At 49.3% G+C, this 12,103-nt stretch overlaps 1 protein-coding gene across 1 annotated transcript in view; it reads left to right on the top strand.

Annotated features, from left to right (window-relative positions):
• XKR6 (XK related 6) overlaps positions 1 to 12,103 on the top strand; it is a 302,189-nt gene that overhangs the window by 251,534 nt on the left and 38,552 nt on the right. The gene's annotated exons all lie outside the window — the stretch shown is intronic.

The following is a 12,103-nucleotide window of genomic DNA, read 5'->3' as shown; positions in this document are numbered from 1 at the left end:
CCTGACAGAGGCAGGCACACTCCTTCCCACATGACAAAAGCCTCCTAAACTGCCCGCTTTGCTAGTGGATATTCCGATCTCAGATGACCCCTGCCCAGAATAAATGGGCGCTCCTGGGAGAATGGCATCACCCACCAGGCAGCTCATTGTCACTTTTGATTTAACCAAATGAAGCACAGTGAAAACCAAGATGAACGACCTAATCACATAATTACATTAGTGCCGGCTCCGAAGAGTCAGCAGGCTCCCTGGGTCCCAGGGTTTGGTCCTCTGTTTCCCAGGCTCTTCACAGATGGCACATATAGAACATTCCTTTTCCAGATGACTTGTCTTGGTTATCATCCAGACAGAGAACTGAACCTCATGGAAGGCTGTTTGGAGTCCATTTTGGGATCAGGATTAGATAAACAGCAATAACAGACATTGAGATCTTCTAGCTTGACATAAATGAGGGAAACTGGGGACTAGAAAGGGCGAGTGACTTACCCAAGGTCACACAGCACATCATTGGACCAAAGCACTTTCCAAATCACTGTGTGTTTCTTCTTTTTGTTTTGGTTTAATACATTTAGAAAATGTCAATGTTTAATTACTAATACAACTATAATCCACTAGTTCTTTTTTAAGAGTTAAAAAATCAGTTAAAAAAAAGAATAATGATATTGAGATGATTCCAAGATTAGTTATACATGTTGACTCTTAATTTGGTATAGTTCAAGTTCCTGCATTTAAAAAAAAAAAAAAAGCTGATTCTGGTCCACAAGGATTTCCCCAGTCTCCAGTTTGGCTGGCCCCAGGGAGGGAAGGAGAGGCCCACCCTCTGATGAGGTAAAGTCCCTGTTGGCAGGACCAAATGGCCAGGGAGGCAGGAGAACATACTGTACGAATGAGATAGGGCATTAGAGCAGGGGGTCAGTGACTCTTGGCAGGTGAGGTCTCCATCTGTCCTATACACCCTCTCATTTTTTCTTCCTGTGACTGTGGCGTCAGTATCCCATGGTCTGCCTGTCTGTCTCCTGGGAGGCTGCCAGACGTTGACACTTCATCTCCCTGCCACTGGCAGCCTGTCACACGAAGGAGAGTAAGTGGAGCAGGGGGCATGCAGTGGACCTCAGGTCTGCTACTCAAAGGTCCCTCCAGACATGAGGTGCTCAGCTGAGTGAAAAGACTTATAAGGAGAGAACGAGCTTCTTCCTTCTGGTGGGGATGCAGATGTGACAGAGGCCTCACCCATATCTGAGAAGGTGAAGGCAGTTGAATTCCAAATTCTAGTCCAGTCTCTCCCCAGTGACCACTGGGATGGAGGATGGGGTGGGAGGGGCAGAGGAAGCAGCCCACCATTTTGCTCTATTTATTGGCTGTGGCTTCTGTGAAGTCATTGTCTTGACCTTCCTATTTCTTTGGCACCTGCTGAATTTCTCATGGAATGCTTTTCAAGGGTGCAGATTTCTGATTCCCTGGAGGTTGCTGGGCTCCCATCATGACTGAGTGTCCCTCTCTGCTGGCAGTTGGCCAGATACTCACCCTCTCCCACCTCACGTGAGCTCTTCACTTCCTTGGGAACTTCTCAGAGTGTAGGGCAGGCCTTGCTCTATACTTTGTAGGAGGGCTGGAACTGGTGCACCAGGACCAAGAAGGTAGGCTCAAGGCAGGGCTAGAGATGTGGCAAGCCACTAGTGTCCACCCCCATTATTCACGTGGTGGAGCATCTCAGGCTAGCTGAGAATAGAGGGAAATAAAACCAAGGAAGTGACCACTGGGATATGGAAGGTAATCTAGTCCTTGGTCCACAGAGGGATATTCTGCGGTTTCACCATTTGTGATTAACCAAGTGGCCCCTGCTTTCCTTTCTGCACCCTTCCCACTGGCAACAACTAGCCGAAGAAGAGGATCCTCAAGGGAATTCAGGAGATGGCAGAACACACACAGGCCAGGAGCCAGGAGACCTGGGAACAAATCCCAGTGAGGCACATCTCTCTTGGATCTTCTTCATCTGTAAAGGAAGGGGCCAGTTTTCCTCCCATTCTACCTCTAACTTTCTATTATCTTTGCAAAGTGAGACAGGATGTGTTACCTCATTTGGTTTAAGTGGAAGGAATGACCAATGGCTGGAAAGGATCGGGCTTGAACTCCTGGGTTCAGAACCCCTTGGCCCACACTTTGTGGCCCACCCACTGCCTTGCCAGATGGCCCCCAGGCATGGCACTCAGGTGGTATCCATTCCTGAATGAATAAATGGAGGGTCCATTTCTATATGGATGGTCTTTGGACTCTGTTAGTTTGTGATGACTTCCATAACTAAGTGCCACAACCTGAGGAGTTCAAACAGAAACTCATTTTCTCACTGTTACAAAGGCCGAAAGTCTAAGACCAAGGTGTGGTCAGGGTGGGTTTCTGGTAGGGCCTCTCTTCCTGGCTTGAAGATGGCTACCTTCTCCCTGAATCTTCACAAGACTTCCCTCCTGGGTGTGTATGGAGGGAGAGCCATCTCCGGGGTCTCTCTTCTTGTAAGGAAACCGATCCTATTGGTTCAGGGCCTCACCATCACAATCTCAACCTTAATTACCTCCTTAAAGGCCCTACCTCCAAATCAGTCATGGTGGGGCTAAGGCTTCAATATATGAATTTGGTGGAAGGAGGCACAGTTCAGCCCATAGCATCTATCTTCTCGCTGTGTCTTCTTCTGGTCATCCCTCAGTGTGTCTGTATCTGTCTTTCTCTCCTCTTCTTATGAGAACACTAGTCATATTAGATCAGGACGACCCACTCCAATGATCTCATTTATCTTAGTTACTTCTTTAAAGATCCTGCCTCCAAATTCGGTCACAGTCTGAGGTGTCAAGACTCCAATATATGAATTTGGCTCATAGTAGAATTTGGCTCCTAGGTAGCCATTTCTGGGAGTGACTTTCCCATAAACAGGATAACTTCATATTCCAGGGTTCTTGTGATGGATGAAACTAGGGAGAGCTATCAGACCTCCAATGCTGTGGAAGGTGGTTTTGGAGATCCCTAGAAGACCAGCCTAGTTAGTGGCGCATGACCTTAAATGTCCCTGTGGCTGGGACTCACTGAGTCACACCCTCATAGCCCTCAGTGTCCTCATCTATAAAAGGGGAGTAATAATACTTATTTCAACTATATCACAGACTCAAAAGAAATAGTAGATGGGGAAGTGCACTGAGTTGCATGCATTGGTTACTCCGCCTGGTTTTTGGATAGGTCGGCCTTTTGGTCCAAGGATGGGTTTCTGTGGCTCATCAGACAGACTTCTCTACAGAAAGGAGGCCTGTGAGAGTAAGCAAAGCCAGTCTTTCCTGTATAAGAAAGGAGAGTGAGGTGCGCTCTGCAGTGGGAACCATTGTATTGTCTGAAACATGGCTTCTGGGAACCATCATTCCTTTTATTCCAATCATTTATCTCTTCTGTTCGGAGGAATAATACCTTACGCCATTATCATCTTAGTGTGAATTAGCCTGAACAATTTTTTTTCCCTCAGTGACATGAAGGATTTGACGGGCATGTGAATCCTGACTATGTGGGAAGAGGCAGAAGCCAAGGATCGGGAGGTGGGTTCCCAGCTGGCCCCCGGGGGCTCCTGCAGGAGTAGGAGGAGCCTTGCTAAGCTGTCAGCTGGACAGTCTGGGCAGCACTAACCCACTGGAAGCTGCCTGAAGACTAGCTTGATCACCGAGTGACTTTTCCAGTGCTTTCCCTGGGGCAACCTAGAGTCTCATTCATCCACTGATTTAGTCTACCCACTCCTTCCTCCATCTATCCCTTACTCCCTCCCTTCCATCTAACCTCCCTCCCTTCCTTCCTTTCTTCCATCCGTCAGTCTCTGAAAGTAACTGAGCATGGCCATGAGCCCAGCCTTATGTGAACAAGTCCTGCTCTAGGAGCTCATGATCTTGCAGAGGAGACAAAAGGAAAAACAAACACAAACCACAAAACTAGGACGATCTTACAGTGTGCACTGGGTTCTATAGTGACAGATGCTGGGGGAGAAGGGGAACAGAGGAGGGGCACCCTCCCTGGGGGAGTAGGGATGGGGGAAGGAGTCAGAGTGAATTCTCAGAGGCCATGTTTGGGCTGGGTCTTGAATAGTGAGGGGTTAATCAGTTGAAGAGGAAAGGGCATTTTAAGATTCTGTAGAGCATGAACAAAAGGAGTGAGGAATGTTTTGGCTTAAGATGTGTTGAGAAGGGATGTCTTGGGATGGAGAGGAGGGAGGTGCAGAGGCAGGTGGCTCATGAGTCAGCAGCACCACTTCCTTCCTGAAGCAGGGGAAGTCTCAGCCACCCCAGCTCTGACCTTCTTGCTGGGCTGGTGGGCCTGCTGTTCCCAGACGGATGTGGCCTCCGCAAGAGGCTCTGCCCAGTGGGTCTCTCTGCAGGGGTGACAGCAGCCAGGAAGTTGGTACATCCAGCACTGGGTAGGTCCAGTCAGTGTTAATCCAATGAAAGCTGCTGACTAACAGCTGGAGGAGACTAGACCCCAAATGAAGGAGGCTGCAGGGATGACTAAGTCACCTCATTCAGTCAGCATCAGCTACGTGCCTGCTGGGGTCTGAGCCAGCTGCCACACAGTGGCAAGGATGGGAAACAGGGCCACTAACTTCCTGGAACTTACAGTTTGGGGAAGGAGAGAAACTCCAGTGATGCCACTAGACAGAAAGTGATGGGTGGGACAGTATGGTGGGAACAGCGACTCCATACAGTCCTCATACTGACTCTGCTCCCTGGAGAGTGGGTTGTTAGGCTCCTTTCCCTGTGAAGAGGACCATGAGTCTGTATAGTGTCTAGTCCAGCATCATAGCCCCCAGCCTATTTCCCAGGAGCCAAAGGAATCACTGCATGGCCACTGTGTCCATACCACCCTTTTGACAAGGCAGCTTCACACTGAAATGAACATGCAGGGCTACATGGAAATGTGAAGTGTCTAGTGTGGGTAGAGGAGACCAAGATCTGCAGAATTGCATCTCATCCCACCTCTGTCACTGTGAACCTTAGACAAGCCTCTCTACGCTCCAGTTGTTTCTTTATAAAACTGGTTCACTCTCATGTTCTTGACATCCTTTGGGTGTGTGTCAGAGAAACAGAGCCATAGAGCTTAGGTTCACCTCCCAACTCTGCCACTTACCACTTGTGTGGCCTTAGGCAAGCTACTTGACTTCCTGATGCATCAGTTTCTTCATCAACAAAATGGGACCTTGATGGAACCTACCTCACAATTGACTTAATACACATGAAATACTTAGGCCTGAATTTGACATTATTCTGCACTCCATACATGTTAGAAAGCAGAGAGAAAGAGAGGGAGGGAGGGAGAAAGAGAGAGAGAAGCAATCCTGAAGAAGAATCACAAAACTAGAGCAATTATACTTTCTGTTTTCCAAACTTACTATAAGTTATTGTAAGCAAGACAGTGTAATGCTATCATGGAGATAGATAGGAGGGTCAGTGGAACAGAACTGTCCAGAAACAAATCCTTACATTTATGGGCAATTAATATTTTTTTAGGGTGCTGGGACAATTCAATTGGGGAAAGACTAGTTTGAGCAAAGGGTGCTGGGACAACTGACCATACATATGCAAAAGAATGAAGTTGGGCTCCTACAGGGCATCTCACATAAGAACCATCTAACATGGATCATAGACCTAAAGGTAAGAATTAGAGCTGGAAAATGCTTAGAAGAAAACAGAGGAGTAAATCTTCATGACCCTGGGTTAGGCAAAACATTCTTAGATATGACACCAAAACCACAAGCAACAAAAGAAAAAAACTGACAAGTTGGGCCTTACTAAAATTAAAAACTTTTGTGCTTCAAAGAACATCATCAAGAAAGTAAAAAGACAGCATACTGAATGGGAGAAATATTCGCAAAGCATATATCTAATAAGGGACTGGTATTTAGAATATATGAAGAGCTCTTACAAATCAACAATAAAGAGACAAGCCAATTTTTAAAAGGACAACAGTTTTGAATATTTATTGCTCCAAAGAAGATATGTAGATGGCCGATAAGTACGGGTCAAGATATACAATATTATTGGTCATCAGGGAAATGGAAATGAAAATTACGATGAGATGTCACTTGACACCAACAAGGATGACTAAAATAAAAAGACAGATGATGGCAAGTGTTGACAAGGATGTAGAGAAATTAGAATCTTCACACATTGTTGCTAGAAATACAAAATGGCGTAACCACTCTGGAAAAGAGTCTAGAAGTGCCCCCAAAAGTTACACTAGGGTTACCATATGACCTAAAGATTCCATTACTAGGTATATGGCTAAGAACATTGAAACCACACATCCACACAAAAACTTACACATGAAGGTTCACAGCAGCATTGTTCATGGTATCCAAAAGGAGGAAACCACCCAAATGTTCATCAACTGATGAATAGAGAAACAAAAGGTAGTATAACCATCCAAGGGAATATTATTTGGCAACAGAAAGGAAAGAAGTATGGATATGTACCACAACACAGAAGAACCTTGAAAGTACTTTGCTAAGTGCAAAAAGCCAGGCACAAAAGACCATGTATTGCATGACTCCATTTCCATGAAGGCAACCCACAGAGATAGAAAATAGAGTAGTGCTTGCCAGGGACTGTGGTGAGAGAGAGTAGAGAATGACTGATAGTGGATTCAGGGTTTCTTTGGGAGGTGATGAAAATGTTCTGCCACTAGAGAACAGTAGTGGGCTGGCTCAGAGGCAGGTGGAACTTAGACATGAGATGGGGCTCTGGAAAGGCTGAGGAAGGGCGTAGGGAAGCTATAGGAGGCCATGTGGCAGACCCCGTGCTGTGGCTAGGGAAAGGAAGAAACATCTGTGTAGCTGGCTCTTCCTCCTGACCACCCAGCCCAGCTCAGAATTATACTGAAGCTGATCCCATGCTCTCCTGGCCTACTGAAGGAGGTCCAGGGATTGGTTCCTGATTCTTGGTCTACCTGTCATACCTTTGGTCCAGTATCATCCAGTCATGGGGACCAGATGCTGACTCATTGCTTTGGCCCCCTCCTCAGGCTCAGGCTCCCCATGTCCATCTCAAACATGTAAGGAGGACATGGCATCCCTCTTCCATGGAGGCCACCAGCCACGTATGGGCCCATTTCCTGCTGGCTCAAGCTGGAGCTGACCATGGAAGGGCCCTGGGTTCCCTAACAGCTGTTCCTATTGAGGTCCTCTGCCCAGGAGATGCTTGACAGTACCACTGTGCTGGCTGCACCCCTTCCCAGAGAGATCGCTTGAATAAAGGAAACAGGACGGCCTGCTAGCTCCCAGGCTAGGCCACGTGCCCCCAGGCGTGCCCCTCACCCCCAGGAAAAGATCAGGTTCTGGTCCCAAATGCCTACTGATGGCATGGAAGGATATGAGGGCAGTAAGGATTGTTCAGACCAGACTTCTCATTGTACAGGTGAGGACGTTAGGGTCCTGAGAGGTTGAAGAACTTGTATAAGGTTGCAGAGAGACATGGGGACAAAGATCAGAGATAATGGTGATGTAGCTACTAGCTACTATTATTTGGGACTAAAACCAAGTTCTTCCCTGATGAGCACCAGGTAATCCCATGTCCCTTCACTCCTGCTCAGCCTCTAGACCCCCAGCAGGTCTCCTTGCCCCTCTCCTCTGAGCTGCTGACTGGGTGCTCCTCCAGCATGGCTCAGCCCCTCACCCATGTACATACATACTCGTGTGCATACATGCTCCTCTATCTCCATCCCTTTAATTCCTGTATTTCTCCTGCAGCACTTACCACCCTGGGGGATGATGCTACTTATTTATTCCTCTGTTCTTGGTCTGCCCTGCACCTGGAACATGAGTTCCAAGGGCGGGGTGGGGATGGGGGTGGGATGCCCATGTGGGACCAGGGACTGGCCCAGGATAGCTTCTCCTGGGGAAACTCATGGATGAATGACCCCAACTGAGTATCACTTGGTGGTTTTGCAAACACCTTCACAGAGGGACCTTAGAGCACACTACTGAGGTTCTGGGGCTCATAGTCAGTACTGAGAGTGAGTCTGAGTTTCCCCATGCTTGCACTGTGACCTTGGGTAAGTCACGGATCATCTCAGGTTGCTCCTGTGTGAAAAGGCACAGAAATAATACCTACCAGGTGGGACAGCCATGAAGGTTAATTAAGATGGCACATGAGAGGCTTATAGCAAATTGCCTGCCCCATAGAAAATGTTCAACAATTACTCACAGATGATCTTGGGAGAGGGATATTCTGGCCAGTGAGTGAAGGGTCTGTGGTGCTGGCCAACTGTATCATATGCTGTTGCCATCTCAAATTCTGTTCAGAATGTGCTGAGGTATGAATGAATGAATTATTAAGCATTCTCTGTCTGAGGGAGGAGACGAGGCTTTCTGTTCTTGGTATATGTTCTCAGAGGAAGACTGTTGTATGGACACATTATTTTCTTCACTTGCACCTGCTGGAAGTTAAAGGAAAATCTTCAAGAGATCCTTATTCCCATTTTATGGATGAAGCAATTGCTTCTCATGATGTTGGTGTTCTTCCACCCATTTTTGGGCTGGTCAGTGGGAATGACAGAAAAGGCCCGCACCCATGATTCCTGATGCAGTCACCTTCTGCCCTGTGAAGGACTGCTGGCATAGGGTAGGTGCTCTCAGCTCTGATAGGCTCATAGAAGGGCTTCATGCTGCCTCCTGGCCTTCGGAGTCCCAGGAGGTGAGACATCTCCAGCCTGTAGGTGATCTAAGGCTGAGGCTAGTCACCGCCTCCACGCCCACGTCCAGCCAGGCTGGAGCTGGTGAGCATCATGGTCCATCAGGGTCAGAGCCAGCTCTCAGCCCAGCCTACATGGCTGAGATGTTGTGCTACCTCTTATGACCTCTTCTATGGCATGGCTGCCAAGAAAGAGGGAAGGCAGGGCTGAGCTAGGTCACCAAGAGGGGCCCTTCTTCCTAGAGGTTTTGGAACAGCATAGAGAGTCTGCATGGCTGCCTTTTAGGACTGGACATTTGGGAGAAACTGGGAAATTAGCATTCATCTCCTTACTTTACTGATGGAGGTCTGGTGTTGGGCAGAGGTGGCAAGGAGTCCTAGGTCCTAAAGCCAGGTTGCAGAGGCAACCCTGGGGCCCAGGCTTCCTGACTCTGAGCCAGAGCTCTTCCTGCATTCCTGGGTGTCCCAGCTGAGAATGGGAACACTTGTCAGGGAGCAGGCAGCCTGAGTGTGAGGCTTGCTCAGCAGAATTCTGGTCTGGGTGCAGGGGTGTACGCTGGCCTTTGCCGCCCTCTCTTATGCCTGACTTTGGGGGGCTCCCGGGAAGGCCAGGCTGCCCAGGACATCGGTGAGTGGGCCTTAGCCCGGCATTACCTGGCAGTGTGCTCTGGCCTCTCTAGCTGGCACAGTGCAACCTCTACTAAATGCCACCGTCTATTTCTATTTTTAGCTTACTTCCCTGGGCGGCCCCAGGAAACAGCACACAGGACATTGTCTGGCTTCCTAGCCTGGAGACAGGCCTGGATACAGAAGAGGACTTGAAGGAGCAGAGGCTGCACTCCTGGGAGACACTGAGCCTCTTCCATGCAGGACAACAGCCTTGGGGTGGGGAGTTGAGGACCCTCTAGGAAGAGACAGCCCAAGTCCTGCAGGGTGACTGCTGATGTGGAAAGATCTCTGACTAGCAGATCTATCCCTACAAGGTCTGCAGGGTCAGGATGGTGCCAGGGCCCGTGAGCTCATCTGGTCTTAGCCACTCATTTCACTGAGAAGGAAACACAGGAGGTGAGAATGTTCCCAAGGCCCCTCAGCCAGGACAGGGGCAGCATCAGGACACGGCAGGAGAACCTTGATGCCAGGGTCAAGTCCATCAGTGAGTGAGTCATCACATGAGCTGTCCTCAGTCGGCTCCTCACTCACCAATGGCAGTGTTCACAGGTGGAGGGTGATTCTCAGAGCTCGAGTACTAAATTCACACACCAGCGGGACAGTGACTGCATCTTCTCTCGGGACCCACAGAGCCATAGGATGGGGAGGCTCCATGCAAAGGGAAAATGGTAGGGACGAGGCTAGGTCCCCTGTACCTAGCGCAGCACCTGGTGTGCAGCCCAACTCAACGATGTCTGTTGAATGCTTGAATACAGTTGGGAGGGGTCTGGATTGCTATTTGTGAGTTTGAAAGGCAAAAGCTAGGGCCCATGAAAGGATACCATGGGAGGCGAAACCACTGGAGTTTATGATCCCCAAGAAGAAGTATGGGGGATCCTCGAAGGGTTCCCATTCATTTGCCATAGATCCATTGTGGGGTATCAAGGGGCTGCTGGGGTGTTTTAGCCACACTCTGCACCTGAGGCTCTTGGCAAATGCGCAGGCACAACCTCCTGCCTTGAGTGCCCAGGGCTCCCTGGGGCCACTGCTCCGGTGGGGGCTGGGGGCCATGTTTCTATGTTTATCATATGATCCAAAGCCCCTGGCAGAGTGCAGGTGACTTGCCTTTAGATCCGTGGACCCCTCTCAAAGTTGTGAGGCACTTCTACAGCTGTGAAAGATTTCCCTCATTTAGGCAGAGTTGGTTGCCCCCGTTCTACTGGGGCAGCCTGCGTGCACATGGGCTGCCTTGGGCCCTGGAAATACCCTTTGACTGGCATGCAGGCAGAGCAGTACTGTGAGGGCCTATTGTCAGGAGCCTTCATTCTAATTTGGGGAACAGCAAAGTGGCATCTCTCATTGTAGACATGGCCGTGGTTCTACTTCCAAGCAGAAAAGCACAAGGTATCACTAATGACCAGACAGGCTTGCTCACCTGATTGGAAAAGCACATGGTGGCCAGAGCGAAGCATCAAAGGCAGTCACATATTCATTCAGGACTGGGGACCTGGCTGGGCCAGAGTGAGGCTTGAGGACAAGAGGAAGGAGGGGCGGAGGGCGGGGAGAAGTCCCTCTGAGCTGTGCGAACTCCAGGTCTGGGACGTCCCAGTGGAGACTCAGGGCAACCCTGAGCCTGGAGATAGGGAGGCTTCCTTATACCTGCCCTGGGCACTTAGAATATAAATGTATGAACTTCCTAGAGCTCAAGAATTTTATCAACAGGCTGTCTGATTGATTTATTCTTCCATGGAACAAACACTGAATGCCTACCAAGTGCCCAGCGATGTACCATGCATTTGATATGTAAAGATAAACCAAGCCCCAAAACTTGGCCTCTTGGTCTCTGGCCTTCTGGGTATTTATAATGGGGAACAAGAAGCATTTCTCCAATATGTAGGTTTTCAAAGTGTTTCAAGATTTTTAATCAAGTTTTTTGCCACATCTCAGAGGAGTAGCCCTGGTGGAGACTGAGGCAGGGAAGACTGGGGCAGTCTCTGCCCACACCATGCTCTTCTGAGCCTGGGATGTTAGAGGGTGCTTAGGCCACTCTTCCACCAAGACCCATCCAGAAGACCACTGGATGACTCCCACTGAAGCCTCCTCCCTTCCCTAAAGCTTTATGCTGCTTTCCCCTGCTATTTCTCCTGGGCACTTGCAAAGAAATGCCATTTCATGCCTGCTTTCCCAGATGTATGCCCTGAGTCTGCCACCATTGCTCAGCTGATGTCAGGGACACTGGAGAGAAGGGCTAAAAATAGCTCTGATTTGATGCGCTGCTCTCAGGGGTGAGCTGGCAGCTAGCCCCTCCACCTTTCCTCCATACCGAAGGCATTTCAGCTGGAGAGTGTGTGTGTGTGTGTTGGGTGTGTATGTGTGTGGCAGGGGTGGGGGGAAGTAGGGGCTTCCAGGGCCACCTAGGAAGTGGAAGGTTCTAGAGTCTGTGCCCATACTCAGAGGGAACCCGTGGCTCCTAGCTGGGTCTGTGTGGGCACATATATTCCCCTGTGCCAGGCTCCTGGTCCCCTCGAGCCACTGGATCTGGCATTTTGAGTGCTTTTGAGGGAGCCCACAGGTGGACTTGTGCATGGATACATGTGTATGTGCTCATGTGGGTGCTGGGTGCATGGTTCTGTACCTGTGATAAAATGCTAGGGCCGAGAGGGCCCGGGCAGCTGCAGCCGCTATCCTCTGGGAGCTGGGGGTATCTGACATCTCACAGCCCCAACTGATTTGCTTTTTGTCTTCCTGAACTG

This window comes from Neovison vison, chromosome 11 (assembly GCF_020171115.1).
Source record: "Neovison vison isolate M4711 chromosome 11, ASM_NN_V1, whole genome shotgun sequence".
Taxonomy (NCBI): domain Eukaryota; kingdom Metazoa; phylum Chordata; class Mammalia; order Carnivora; family Mustelidae; genus Neogale; species Neogale vison.
This window is presented reverse-complemented; position numbering and strand designations above follow the sequence as displayed.